Source organism: Tamandua tetradactyla, chromosome 10, assembly GCF_023851605.1.
Source record: "Tamandua tetradactyla isolate mTamTet1 chromosome 10, mTamTet1.pri, whole genome shotgun sequence".
In the NCBI taxonomy this organism is placed as follows: Eukaryota; Metazoa; Chordata; class Mammalia; order Pilosa; family Myrmecophagidae; genus Tamandua; species Tamandua tetradactyla.
The window spans coordinates 30,200,043-30,214,808 of NC_135336.1; the positions used below are offsets into that span (position 1 = coordinate 30,200,043).

General features: G+C 34.3%; 1 protein-coding gene across 4 annotated transcripts in view; it reads left to right on the forward strand.

Annotated features, from left to right (window-relative positions):
• LSAMP (limbic system associated membrane protein) overlaps positions 1–14,766 on the forward strand; it is a 667,551-nt gene that overhangs the window by 310,639 nt on the left and 342,146 nt on the right. The gene's annotated exons all lie outside the window — the stretch shown is intronic.

Genomic DNA, 14,766 nt, shown 5'->3' on the forward strand with positions numbered 1-14,766 from the left:
AGATAGAAAAACTGGGCCCCAAATTTTTAAATAGAATAAGAATATTGGTGTCTCACATTGCATACTTTAGAATTATTATATTAATTAATACTGTTATTAATTCCTGAAAATATTATTTAAAAATCATTAACATAATTGTGAGAAAAGAAAATGGTGACCACTGCAAGCCAGGACAGATTCACTAAAAATCAATTTATGTCAGACTGAAGTCATGTGCTTCTTGATTCTTTACAAAATGTCAGTTAGAAGAATGGATTGTATGTAACATAGCTAACTGATAGCAAAGAATTGGGAAATATAAGTCATGATAGTATTCATGTCAAAATGCAAAAAAAATGAATTTTAATAGAACTGATTTCACCCGGAAGAAATTTAATTTTTTAAGGCATGTTGTAAGGACCAATATTTGGGTCATTGATTACAATGCCAAGACTGGTCATATTGTAAGAATTTTGGATGAGCATGTAACATGCTGAGTCACATACCTTTAATTTTAAGGAGTGTAGAAAAATGATACAAATCTCAGGAAATGTGACACTAAGAATATATATCAAGTTTAGTATATAAGTATTTTTAAAAATGTTGTCTGTCAAGTTGATGGCAAGCTTAATGCATAACCATAGTAAGGTATAGTTATATCAAAAACAAATGGAAACTTAGTCTTCATTGACTCTTATTTGACCCATCTTGGCCATCAAACACTAGAATCCCCAGTTTGGTAGGACCATAAAAGTCATCTTGGTCAAATATTTTATAATTTATAAAAATTCCGTCAACAACACTTCAAATAAGTACCATTTCTGCCTCTTGTATACCATAAGAACAGGCCATTCCAATTGTTAGACATGCTTATTGTTAGGCAAAAATTGATTTTCCTGTAAGTTTTACCAAATGGATAAGCTTTACACAGGAAAGCCCTAGTCCATCTTCCATCTGGCAATTCTTTAGGTATCTGAAAACAGACTTCATTATCCTTACAAGACTTTATGGTCCCATGAAATATACACTATCATGACAACATATCTTCTTTTGTTAACATTATCATTCAGTCATATAACATATAGTTACTGTTAAAATTGACTTGCTGATATTGGCAACAGAGAAAGAAATAAGACTTTTCTCTGCCTCAAGGAAACACTGCCTAAAAGAGGGACATAGGTATTACTGACTCATATTAGACTTTTTGGCAACAAAAATAACTAAGGCTTTTTTTCCCCCTGCAAACAATAAGAGCTGCTAAGCCATATCTCACCTATCTTATCCATGCAAGTAGTTCAGTTCCAAGTCCATTGCAAAAGAGAAGTTTCATGATCTCATGATATTGAGGTCCCTTGCAATCTATCAATTCAAAGCTATTAGCTTATATTGGGGACTACTTATATGTTTCACACTGCTCCTACTCTTGAATAGTTACCACTCTAGTGGTAGATGGAGGTATGCAAACCAAGAATCACATTATAAAGTATGTTTTTAAATAAAGATATGTAGTGAGTACTACTGGAATATAGAAGAAAATAAACAAACAAAAACAACGTGAGAACATATGTTTTCCAATTATTATTTCAGTGAAAAAGATTATTTACAATTGTCTGTGCAACACTGGAGACTTCTCTGAAAAGACTGTCGGCATATGAGTATTTTTTTTTAATTTTTTTAAAGTATTGGAATTATTTACATGGAGAAATTTGAGGAAGACATGGAAGCTACCTTGAAATAATGGAAAGGGTGTCCATGTTGAAAAGGGTCTTTGTGTACTTAGTAAGAATTTCCAGTAACATATTAATATTAGCAAATATATAATTATGAATGAATAAAATATTGAATAATATATTCAAATGAATTAAAATATTGAATAATATATTAACAAGTAATAAATAGCTTATTCAAAAGAAAAAATGAAAACCTTTGGGTAAGAGAAAAAAGAAGGGGATTTGAAGATAGGATAACTTGAGCTGATATCTTGTGTGATGATTAGGTTCTGGTGTCAGCTTGGCCAAATGATTATGCCCAGTTGTGTGGTCAGGCAAGCATTGGCCTGACCATTGCTGAAAGGATATTTCATGACTGGATGATAAACCAAAAGGTTGGTGTATTAAATCATCAGTCAGTTAATTGCATTTGTGGCTGACAACATCTGAGATCAACTAAGCTATGTGTCCCACAGTGAGATAATCCAATCAGTTGAAGGCTTTTGAGGAGGAAAAGAGACTCTTTCACTGCTTCTTCAGCCAGTGAGCCTCTCCTGTGGCGTTTGTATGGACCCTTCATCAGAGTTGCCAAACTCACAGCCTGCCCTACAGATTTTGGACTTTTCCATTCCTATGGTTGTGTGAGACACCTTTATCAGTCTCTTATTTGCAGTTTTCTCCTGTGGTGTTTCTGTTTCTCTAGAGAGTCCTGAGTAATATATCATAGCATGACTGAGAATATCAGACAAGAGATATATAGGCTACTAGTTACTCATGTGGAGGTAGGTTTCAAGGACCAATGTAGAGTAGGAAACAGGAAGTGTGATTACAAAGATCTATCCTATGAAAATGGGACCATGAAACATCTACTAACTGGTTTTAAAAGACACGTTAAATTTTACCACCTTACTCAGTCTCTGAGTAGGAGAGGAAAAAAAAAGTCACCTAATAGAAATTGAATTCAAATGTATGCAAATATGAATATAATAATTTGCACTACAAATTATAAATAATGTAACAATCAAGAATAGTAAAAATATTTTTAAATAACTAAAATGATAAAAAGAAGTAATAGAAACCGTAATAAAAGAAAAGAACATTAGAAAAAAGGATTCATTTGAAAAAGAAGCAATTATAACTTCTTTTTTTTTTAACATGGGCAGGCACTGGGAATCAAACCCAGATCTCTGGCATGGCAGGCAAGAGCTCTGCCTTTGAGCTACCATTGCCCATTTTGCAATTATGACTTCTTATAATGAAATATAAGAACTAAAAAATAAACCACAATGTATAGATTAAACTACCAATTAAGCACAGTTGAAAACAGAATTAGTGAATTGGAAACTGTGTCTGAGAAAATCACAGAATATAGCACATAAAATTGTTAAATAGATTTAATAAAGATTTATATTTTTAAAAATGTGTTATTTTTAACCATAGAAAAGCCAATAATATAGAAAGTTTGAAAGCAAACAGTGGAAAAAATACACCAGGTAAATTCTTATCTAAAGATACTTTATGTAACAACAACACTATAGAACCCCAAAAAATCAAAATAAAAATAGACTTTCATCAACAGAATATAGTAATCCTACACTAGTGTGCTTGCAAATGAAAGCTTTAAAATATATCAACCAAAATTTGGCCAAGTTATTAAAAAATATTGACAAATATAAAACTATACTGGAAAATTCAGCATACCCTCTCTTAAACCACTAGATGAAATGACCAAAAATAAAAAAAAGTAAAAATGCAATGAAATAGAGAATTGAATAACACAATTAATGAGCTTAAATATGAGCATAGAATATAGAATCCTGCATTGAAAATCCAGAGAATATACATTATTTTTTAACACAAATCAGTCATTTTAAAACTGATCAAATGATCAGACACAAAGACAACAAGACAATCACATCCCACTTCCTAATTCCATATGCTTGGAAACTAAAACATGCTTCTAAGTACATTATGGATCAGAACAAAATTCATAACAGAAAGTCCAGAGTATTTAGAACTTCATTTTGATGAAAGCGGTAAACATAAAATGCTGTGAAATGCAGCTGAAGTGATTTTAGAAGGCTATTTTGAAATATTATGAATATAACTTAAAGAAAAAAATTGAAAATTGCTGAACTAAGTATTCTATTTAAAAAGGTAGGAGTGGAGAAACAAATTAATCCCAAAGAAAACAGAAGGAAATAATTAAAGGAAAGGAGCGAAAAAAAAAAAAGTGAAATAATAATTAAGAAATAATAGGGGATGAGGGAGTTCAGTGGTAGAATTCTTGCCTGCCATGCAAGAGACCTAGGTTTGATTCCTGGCCAATGAACTTCCCAAAACAAACAAACAAAAGAAACCAACAAAAACCAACAAGCAAACAAAAAATTCAACAAATGCTGCTGCAATAACGGGCTACTCATATGGAAAAAGAATGAAATGTGGCCCTGTCATAAAGCATACCAAAAAACAAAAGAAAGAAAGAAAGAAAGAAAGAAAGAATAGAGGTCAACAAATCCAATACCTAAATCTTTTGAAAAGACTAATAAAATAGAAAAATATCTGCAATGGTCTGGCAAGTAAAGAAGGCAAGGCATAAAAATCACTGTTGAAGATAAAAGGGGACATAAAAATCCCCTTTAACAATTTGACAATCATAAGAATACCAAATAGAGAACTTCGTGCCAACACATTTGAAAACTTAGATAAAATAGCCACTTTTTAAGAAAAAAAAAAGGGACAATACCGATTCAAGAAAAAATGAAAATTTAATTTTTTTGCCTTTTTTTCATTTTTACTATTGTATTCAGCCTGATCAATAGGGACTGCCTGCAAGGAGTTTACAATTTATTTTAGAAAAGAAGAGCACATAGAGGCATACCAAATGTAATCCAACATTCAAAATCAAATGCCAAATCATGTTGTAGAGGCAATAGATACATTTTGTAGAATACAGTTAAGTAATGTTAAACCATGAAAAAAATGAAAAGATAAACTATTCAAGTGCATCCCTTTCTGAAACAACTATGGAAGGGTAGGACAGAGGAGACAAACTGTGGGAAATGAATATGGTTCAACTATCACCATATAGCAGCCCAAAGCGTTGTTTTTATTTTCTTTTGAATGCCATCCTTTAAGAGGATCCTTGTAAAAAATGGAAAATATTCTAAGGGGAATGACAAAGATGGTGCAGGACTTTAAAACATGTTATGATTCATGAGTTGTCATCAATATCTGAAAGGATAACATGCAGAAGAAAAATTTAATGTTATTATGACCCCTAAGGAGAAAATTAAAACCAATATGTGAAAATTATAGTCTTTCTTTATATTAAGCTAAAGTTCTAGCAGTCAGATATGTCAAAACATGGAGATTTGGCTTTCTTGTCTTTGGAAGTGACAAAGTGCGAAAGTATCATATGAGAAATTGGACAAGATGACCTTTCAGTTTAAATTTTATGACCCTAAAAATTATATCTACTTTACAAGCTTACTTAGGTGGAATATGTCCAGGAAACAAGTTTCACTCATCACATGCTAACATATGATTTACCATAAGCAAATATAAAATAAATCTCTACACATGCTCTGAGATTAACAGTCTTTAAATGTATAGAATGAATGCACTTGACTTCTGTAGTCATTAGTGTCTATGTTATGAATTATAAATCTCAAAGAATTAATTCAGCCACAGCCAATTCACCTGCTACCATAGTAGTAAAGGCTATTTGTCTCACTGATGGAATCTAGGTTGTAATAGTTGATGCTTAGTGCTATGCTCCAAATCCCCACTTTAGGACAAGAAATTCATTCCCTTACTGCTGCAAATTTTGATGACTCCCTTGCCTAGAGGTTGTACAACTCTGAAAAGTCCTTCCAGCTCCAGAGCTTTTGCATGTGAATATCAGAAACTCAGATATTCATATGAGGTGTTCATGTTTTATGTCTGGTTCCTAAGGATCCCTTTTTTATGGTATATGGACTAGGCTAGACCAGATGAGCAAATGAGAAATACACAGGAGGCATGGCTATATTGCTACAGTTATTCAGCAGTGTTAAGAATCACTCCCTTCCCTGCCATGTTCTGTAATTTAATTTGGGATTTGGGAGAGGAAGTAGGAATGAGAAAAGGGAGTGTAATGAAAATGGGGGAGAGGAAGAGGGTAAAAAAGGCTGAAAATCCTTTTTCCAGTTAAAGAAAATATTGCACTTTTCTTTAATAATGTATGACTTCCTAAAACACCTCTCCTTCAATTTCTTCTCATCTTTCTTGTTTTTTTTTTTCTCTTACTTGCACCTCCTTTCAACCTGCCCCAAAATAGAAGTAGTAGATAGCAATTGGTTGGAGTATAATGGGAAGACCTTTATAATAAGGGGATGCAGATTATGGCATAGCTCTGCCACTTACCATAAATATGTTTTCATGTAAGACATATGCAGTTTCAAATAAACCATAGATTAAATTTCAGTTGCCTTGTCAGTTAGTTTAGATGAGGCATCTTTAGTAAAAATTAGTAGAATCTACAGCATCAGCTCTAACCTGGTAAGCCTTGATAATCTCCTCCATTGGGATGGTTGTAGTATAGAAACCATTCTATTTAACCTCCCCTGCTTTCTACAAACAAAACCTCCCCTCATTTCCCAAATAAAAATGAAACCTTTAATTGATCAAGACTCCAAGACAATATGGTTTTGCAAGTTCACTTTGGGGCAATGAGAAGGCCTCTTAAAGAGCTTTGAAAAAACCTCATCACCTCTGGGAGGAACCCATTAGCATATAGTATTAGCTCTTTGGAAACAGCGGTGGAAAAAATCCAGATATCTCAGTATGAGTTAAATATAAGAAAATCACTTTCCTCGAACCATTCTTCTGGTGTAGTAGCCAAGCTTCAGAGGTCCAACTTCCATACCTGAGAATAAGTTATACTCAGACTAGAGGACCTTGAACTTGATTTGGGAGATTTTAATCCAGACCACAGTTTACCAAAGACACAGAGACCCTTAACATAAGTCCTGGAAGAACTTAATGAGTCTCCAAAATGGGCAAAGTTTATCTTTGAGGTGTTTTTTTTTTTGAGGCAGGGGCAATTTCCTGTTTCCCTTCTAGGCCAGACTCCACCTATATTCTAGTGTATGAACAAATTAGCTGACTTCAAAGAGCAGGTTCCCTAACGACTTCCATAGCAGTTGATGCCTTTTTTTTTTTTTTTTTTTTTTTTGGTGCATAGTCTGTGAATCTAACCCGGGTCCCGACATAGAAGGCGAGCATTCTATCACTGCACCACATGTGCTCCCAGTTGATGTCTTTTGATACGCATGTCTAAATGAGACAAATTAAAATATCTTAATGGTCTTGGGACGAAGTCGTCAGTATTTGACCATTCTACAAAACAAGTGAAATATTTGTTCAATATCATGTGGAATAATGTGATCATTTTGATAAACATACTGTAGGGATAGAAGTTACAATTCCTAAACTCCACCCAGAATGCTATTTAATGGTTCTAAACACAATATCATTTCAAACTTATTTCTCCTTAGGATTTATTGTTATTATTGCTACTACTACTATAAATGTGTGTGCACCTAATTGATAATATCTGCAGCAATCTTGGTTTAGAAACTATTGTACTGGGTGGACCACGGTGGCTCAGGAAGCAGAGTTCTTGCCTGACCTTCCAGAGGCCCGAGTCCAGTTCCTGGTGCCTGCTCATGCAAAAAAAGAAAAGATAAGAAACTACTATACCCCTCTCATCCATTTGTTTGCAACAAGAATTACTATATTTATAAAATGATATCATGCTCTCTGGACCCTAATTGCTTTGCTCCTCAGCACGTCATACAAGTTCAGCCTATTGGTGTCCTTGCCTGGGAATTTGGAGAAGGGAGAAGAGGAGAGGGGGCTTTTTTTTTTTTTTTTTTCAATCTAAGAGAAAGAGGTAGCCAGAGTTTTGGAAAGAGAAAGATGGATGTTTCAAGAGAGTCAGAGGGAAGAGATGGAATGACAAGCCATGGCATTCTACTTCCTGGCTTGGTCTTAACGATCAGCTTTATCTATGCTTTTATGAGGCAGTGAAACACCTTAGATTCTTGATAATAAAATGTAGATAATAGTAGTAATTATATAATACGAATACAATTATTGGAACAATATCTGGCACAGAACAAGCACTCAATTAATGTTTGCTGGTATTATTATTATCATTATTATTACTTATTACAGTGTTTTATTCCATATTATTATTATAGTAGTAGTGTTAGTTTCCCTTATTAATCTAGCTCCATGGGTTTTATTTTTATGACTTCCATTTAGGCCAAGGTATATTACTTTTAGTTAACAAATCCCAAGGCTATGGAGAAAACTGATTATTTTTCCTTCTCCCTGTCCTTTTCCTTCTACTCTCCTTTTTCAGTAACTTGAATTCCCCACATTATTTTGGGTCAATTTTAACAATTTCTTCTCTATAGTTTAACTTTTTAAAAGTTATGACCATTTCAGTAAATGGTCAGAATTTTATCTGTATAAAATATACTTATAGTCAATATAAGCCCTTGAGCACATCTGTGTTCTGGATAAAATTTTATGATTTTGTGAATACTTTTTTTTTTTGCTATGAATTGTTAGCTCTATATCATCTTAAAATCTCATTATTGTTGTGTTTGCTGTCATCATATAACAAATACAAACTATATTTCCACCCTCTCTAGTTCAATTTAACTGATCTTGCACTTCATAGGATAGCTGAAAATTAAGCCTTTCAAACTGCTTAACCACTTTTATGAATTTTCTAAGATGCCCCAGTCATTCTTACTGATTCATCACAAGATTAACCCTGTAACTACTGTCACTTGGGTGTCCCATCTCATTATATTTAAATAATTGTAATCATGAATAGAAGTTCAGTTAATAATTTGGTTTACTGTTTAAAAACAATCGAGTGATTGTCCATTGACTTGTCTGTTAAAATGTGGCCCCATCTACAAAAAACAATTGAGGGTGTTCTAGTATCTAAGATTAATTTTAGAAACACTGTCATCTGGTGGTACATTATAAATACTGCACTTGGCTTTTCATCAAGTTTTTTTTCCCCCATGTTCATGTCTACAAAATAAATGTACCAACCTCCAAGAAATTAAGCAGCTCATCTCAGTGTGCCAAGTGAAGTTCAGAGTGAGAATGACACAGATCTTTTCTGTCATGCCATAAGATTTTATAAGATCATTCTTTTTTGTGAGAAGTCCAACCAAGTGTGCAGAGATCCTTTGTATCTCCCCTTCTTTGTCTTCCATGACATATATACATAATTTATTAACAAAACTTTTAAGGAGTATTGGTAACATTTTGAAATGACAGAACTATCTCTGATACTGTGTGCCTTTGCTGGGTTATGAATAGTTGAACATATGTTCTATAGGAACCACGGGCAAGAGACTATAATCCAACAGAAAACTCTTTCTGCAGGGACAATGCACCCCTCTCCATGTTGAGATGTCATAGCATGCCTGGAACATGAGAACTGAAAGTAGTGTATTGTCTCTTACTTCATCTTTTCTCTTTTTCCAAATTCAGGGATCATGAGAAGTATTATAGGGCTAAAAAGAGGTCCCATATATGCTGTAATTTCTTGATTTGGGTATGCCTTTAAGGAGGAAAATAAAGGTAGAGATTGATAATGAATACCTTAAGCAACACAGCTGTACAGAATACCCAGCACATTTTTGGCAGTTACCTGGCTCCTTTGATTAATGGAAGTAACAAGAACGTTTCAGATCACTATGTCTTCTCTCAGAGGTAAAGATTTGTATTTAAACTTTCTGAAGGGAGTATATCATTATCTTATGCTATGAAATTTGGTAATGGTAGTTAAATAGTATCTTGCCATCTGCATTAAAGTCAAGTTGGCCTCAGAAGCTTCAGTCAACAGATTGGAGAAGATTCATGGTTACTGTGAGAACCAAATATTTTGTGGTCTTCAATGCTTCTGACCCAACTAAATGTAAATGAATACAGTCATCCTTTCAAAACACTGATATCAGGGCCATGTCTACTATGGCACCAGCATATAGTGACCCTTTTGCAGGAATTTACTGCATGGGAGTCATGATACTACAAGCTATTTTGGGTGTTCAGGCTTGAAGAAGATCAGAAAGTGGTTGCTTCCTTCTGCACCATTTGGATTATAAACAACTTCCTCATAAGGCAGTTTTTTTTCCAGCCATCCCGATGAGGTATATAATATATATATTGCACAATCTCTATTTTTAATTGATAGTATAAACATCTACATCATTATCATTATGATCAGAATAGTCTCGTGGATTCTCATTCAGATTAGCTTAACAATGATCATAAACAAATGGTTTTGGCCTCTACTGGCCCATGAATTCCCCAATCTCAATGCAAGTCCAAATGAAAAAAGATGTATTTAGATAAATTTAGACTTAAACATTCAAGACCTTTTCTCTCTAACACATCTTCTTAGCAATGCTTGTAATCTTTTTTTTTTAAGGAAAGAATAAACTGTCAGTTGTAAAAATTACTTTCTTCCAAAAGTATTTTATCTTCTTCTAAGATTTCTTGACTAAAACTCACCACACTGTTTTGATTATTGCTCTCAGAAATCATGAAATGTTGCATTGGTTTGATATCTCCCTGAGAACAGTGTTTAAGAAATGCTACTCACTGTTAAGATGTTTCATCTTTCTGAATGGAGACCAATTACATTAATTTTTAGAAAATTGCTAAAGATAGATTAACTTTTGCCTATTTATAAAACATTTTACTTCTACTATTTACCTAATAATGTTTGTAACAAAGGCTGATGTCACATGCCTTACTGTTAAGAAAAAAATATGTAATCTGTGAGGACGTGAATTTATAGTTCACTTATTTTTACTATGAGATCTTTAACTGAGAAGGTCAGAAAGGATCTGTTTATACTCATTGCCTACAGACACTGATATGATCCATCACATATTATGGGTATCTATGATAAGGTCATCGTTATCTAGGTTCATATCAGCATGATCTTCTCTAACACGAAACATAATGGTCTCCTCTCTAGAAGATAGCGTATTTTATAAATATTCTAGATTTTTCTATCCTGATTCAAGCTCTTCTGCAGATTAATCAGTAATTTCTGAATAAATGGATTAGCTGGGACAGCCATAAAGAAAAGTCAGTATAAATTTATTTTATTTTTTTTTGTTCAACTTGGAAGACTATGTTTGACCATTTCTCAAAGGATGTATATGTTATATGAATATATTGGAAAGATGAAGGGGAAAGTAACTAGTGAAGGTGATTTCTTTGTTACCACATCACTAACCAAGTTCTTCCTTGTGATAAGTCTTAGAATCAATATAACTGCCAAATATTGTCAGTATAATTGCTTCATTTAAAAAAAAAGAAGCAACCTCAGTACATTTTAATTAACTTAATTGACAGTCTCTACATGGGTGTAGGGGATTGAATGGTGGCCACCCAAAATATAAATCCACGTGGAACCTTGGAATGTAACTTTATTTAGAATAAAGGCCTTTGCAAATGCAATTAATGTAAGAAGTTTTAACAAACTGGATATCTGTAATAGATGTGTTTTTAAAGGGCCATAACTTTTGGTTTATACTAGCCCCAAAACACAAATAAATTAATAAATAGCTTTTTCCCTCAAGTTCGACAATCACAGTTTACCCAGGGGCTTTTATGTTATGAAAATTGTAAATGTTGTTCTATTATACCTAGATTGACCTCTTGAGTATTTATGTCAGTGTGTGTGCATGTGTGACTAAGAATTAATGTTTGAAAGCCAACTTTTATCTTACCTTTCTAGGAAGTGTCTGCTATGCTCTTTCAACAACCCAAATGTGGGTAGGACAATAGGCACCGGTCTGTTTGAATGAATGCCTGTGTGATTTGTTCTACAAGTGATCCAATCCCTTGCCAAAGCTGAATGATCCAGCAGTGTATTAAAAGCATTGATGTATAAGGTGTGTGAAAGAAATAGGTGGTTTTTAAATAGTTTTTTCCATCTGTGTCACTAATATGGGTCTTACCACCTTGTAGCATCACAAATCAATATCCAAATTCAGTGACAATTTTTTTCAGAAGCATAATTCATTAAGCTTTAGAGCTGCTTAAACAAGGACCTTGCTTGTGTGAGGCCATCAAGCACTGATATTGACTCTCTAGGACATTTTTAAGACTATTTATATCACAATAAAAGGAATTTATTAGCGTCATCAATCAGGAGAATGTGGATTTCACCCTGGAATCAGCTCTGCCTCAGTCTGTGGAACAGGGAAAGATGAGAAATTATGGAATGTATTATCTTCAATCTCATTTGAAATTTCCTAATTGAAACAATGGATGGGCACAGTTTATTGCTTATAAAATAAATGAAGGAGGCACCACTAATGTAATAATGAAATTTTAGATTTCTGGTTGTTTTTCCCCTACTAGGCAGAGCGTTGGTGGTCAGCCAGCAGAGTGATTCCTGGTTTTCATAGAGAGAGAGAGACACAATGCATCTGTCATTTGACCAAGATGAATGTACAGGACATGCAGTAGGACTGAGCCCAGCTTGTAGCACATGCCTAGACTCTTTATTCCTGTCATCTGTGACTTGGCAAGTAACACTATCTTCCACTGGGTCAGGGAAGCACTATAGTGCAGGAGTTAGCAGTTCAGCATCAGGAGTCAGAAAAGGTTGAGTTCAAATTCCATCTGACCTATTTGAGATGAAGTTTCTTCATGTGAAAAGCAAGGGATCTTTATCATAATGTTGTTGGAAGAATGAGCATAGACAATGTCTGGTACACAGTAAGTACTCAGTAGCACTTCTGGTTGGACACATAGGACTGATGTAAAAACATGTGTTGATGATGATGTTTCTAAGACTAAGGGCACTGGTTTTAGTGTCAAGCACAATTAGATTTGGGTCATAGCTCTACTACTTATGGGCTGTATTGGGTAATTAATTTAATTTCTCAGAGTTTTAGTTCACTAAACCGTAAATGATTATGAATATAACACCTACACCCTCAAAGTTGTCATGAAGACAAAATGGAAAAATGCATATTTCTAATGTATGTTGAGTTCTCTCTATATGCCTGACATGCCTTGCATACCATAAGCATCCTGCCAATAATGTTGCTAAAATTTTAGAAATAAGCATCTATGTACATGCCCAGAGAATTATTAACTTCATTGTTTTTATACATTAATTCAATAAATATTTATTGTGTCTCCTATAGCTAGACATTGGAGATACAGAGAAGAACATGACAGTGGTATCCCTGCTCATGGATGTGACCGAGACAGACATTCACAATTATAAAGTAGCTAAAAGAGGGTAATGTGAAGGAGAGTGGACTGGGTGTAGGCAGAGACTATGAGGTCAGTGAAGGCTCCTCTGAAGAGATAAGATTTGATATAGGAAAAAACAAATAATGCAATATGGGGGTAGGGTGGGGGGGCATTTTAAGCAAAGGGAGTAGCAAGTGTACAGACCCTGAGGCAGAAACAGGCCTGACAAGGAAGGCCAGGGTGGTAAGCAACAGATAAAATGATAAGATATAAAGTCTGAGAGTTAATTAGGGACAATATCCTTCATAGACCATTTTGTGTGTTTGGATTTTATTCTAATTTCACTGAGAAGCCATCAGAGGATTTTTAGAGCTGGCAAGGATGGGAGTCCCATGGTCTGTATTTCCCCAACTGCAAGCTAATTCTGGCTCCAAGGAAAAAGAATGGGTTTATGTGGATAAGTATGGAAGCTTACAGACCACTTTGGAGGTGAATTCAGATGAGAGATGGTGTTAGCTTATATTAGAGTTGCAGAAACGTTTAATAGGGCAGTAGAGTGGAGATAACAGGTAATTGGTGGTCATGGATTTTATTTTTGGAATAGAATTCACTAATGAATTTAAGAAAGGTTGTTTTAAAAAGGAGGAAAGAAGGATGACTTGAAAATAGTTTATCCTAGTTTTTGTTTGTTTGTTTGTTTTAAATAAGCAATGTAGTTTTGGTCCTGTCTTATAAAACTTTGGCCAAACCTGCCCCAATACTCCTTTATATAGGGAAGTGTTCTGGCTCATTCTAAAGCCTAATCTCCAACCCACAGTTTCCACAAACCTTTATGAGAATAGAGGGGTTGGTACCAGATCAAAGAAGTGGAAATGCCTTATCTTGTAAGAGAATATTGAGAAAGAATGAGTATATGTGTGTATTTCCACCAGATGCCTTCCCTCATCTTGGCTACTGTGCACTGATGATGAATTTTACTGTGCTCTGGACTCACTTAAATGATATCATTTAGTTCATTTACAAAACTATTAAGTGAAATATAAACTTTGTGAAAATAGTGTTTTGACTCTTAATCAAAGTATGTCATAAGCCCCTATAATAATGCCCAGACAGATGCTCAAAACTTGTGTTGAGTTAGATGGATTTTTTTTATCTACAGTATAAATGTAGAATCTGAGACTCATGGAGTTTAAACCAGCCATTTGCTCAAAATTTCACAGGTTGTATGAGGCAGGATTTGAACTCAGTAAGTATTTCTCTACATCTGTGACAGCTGGTTGGACAAGAAGGCAAATGTTAAGCTTCCAAGTCTCCATCCCGAGGCTTCCTGTAATTGGAATACTTGAGGCTCATTCAAACCTGGAGTAAGACTTGGCTATGTCAGGAAACTTTGATTTAGTAATCTAGGGGAGCATTTATGGTTGGGGTATCATTCTATTTCATCCAACTCTACTCTCCACCACATTCATACCAACATGGAAAGAGTGGAGGACATGCCATGAAGGAATAAAGACTAAAATAGGCTGGAGGTTTTCTTAGGTAAAAGTTGCAAGACATTTCAAGAAAGTAGACTTTGGGAGATATATATATTCTAAGGGTAACATCAACAATGGAACCATTCACTGACTCATACTAAGGTATTAATCAGTGACTGTTTGAAATGTTTTTACACATATACTTATTAAAGAGAAATAAAAGTGCTACATCATTGTAAGAGACTTAAGGGAGAGAACTAAGGAGGAAAAGGAGAGAAGGAGGAAGAAGAGGACAT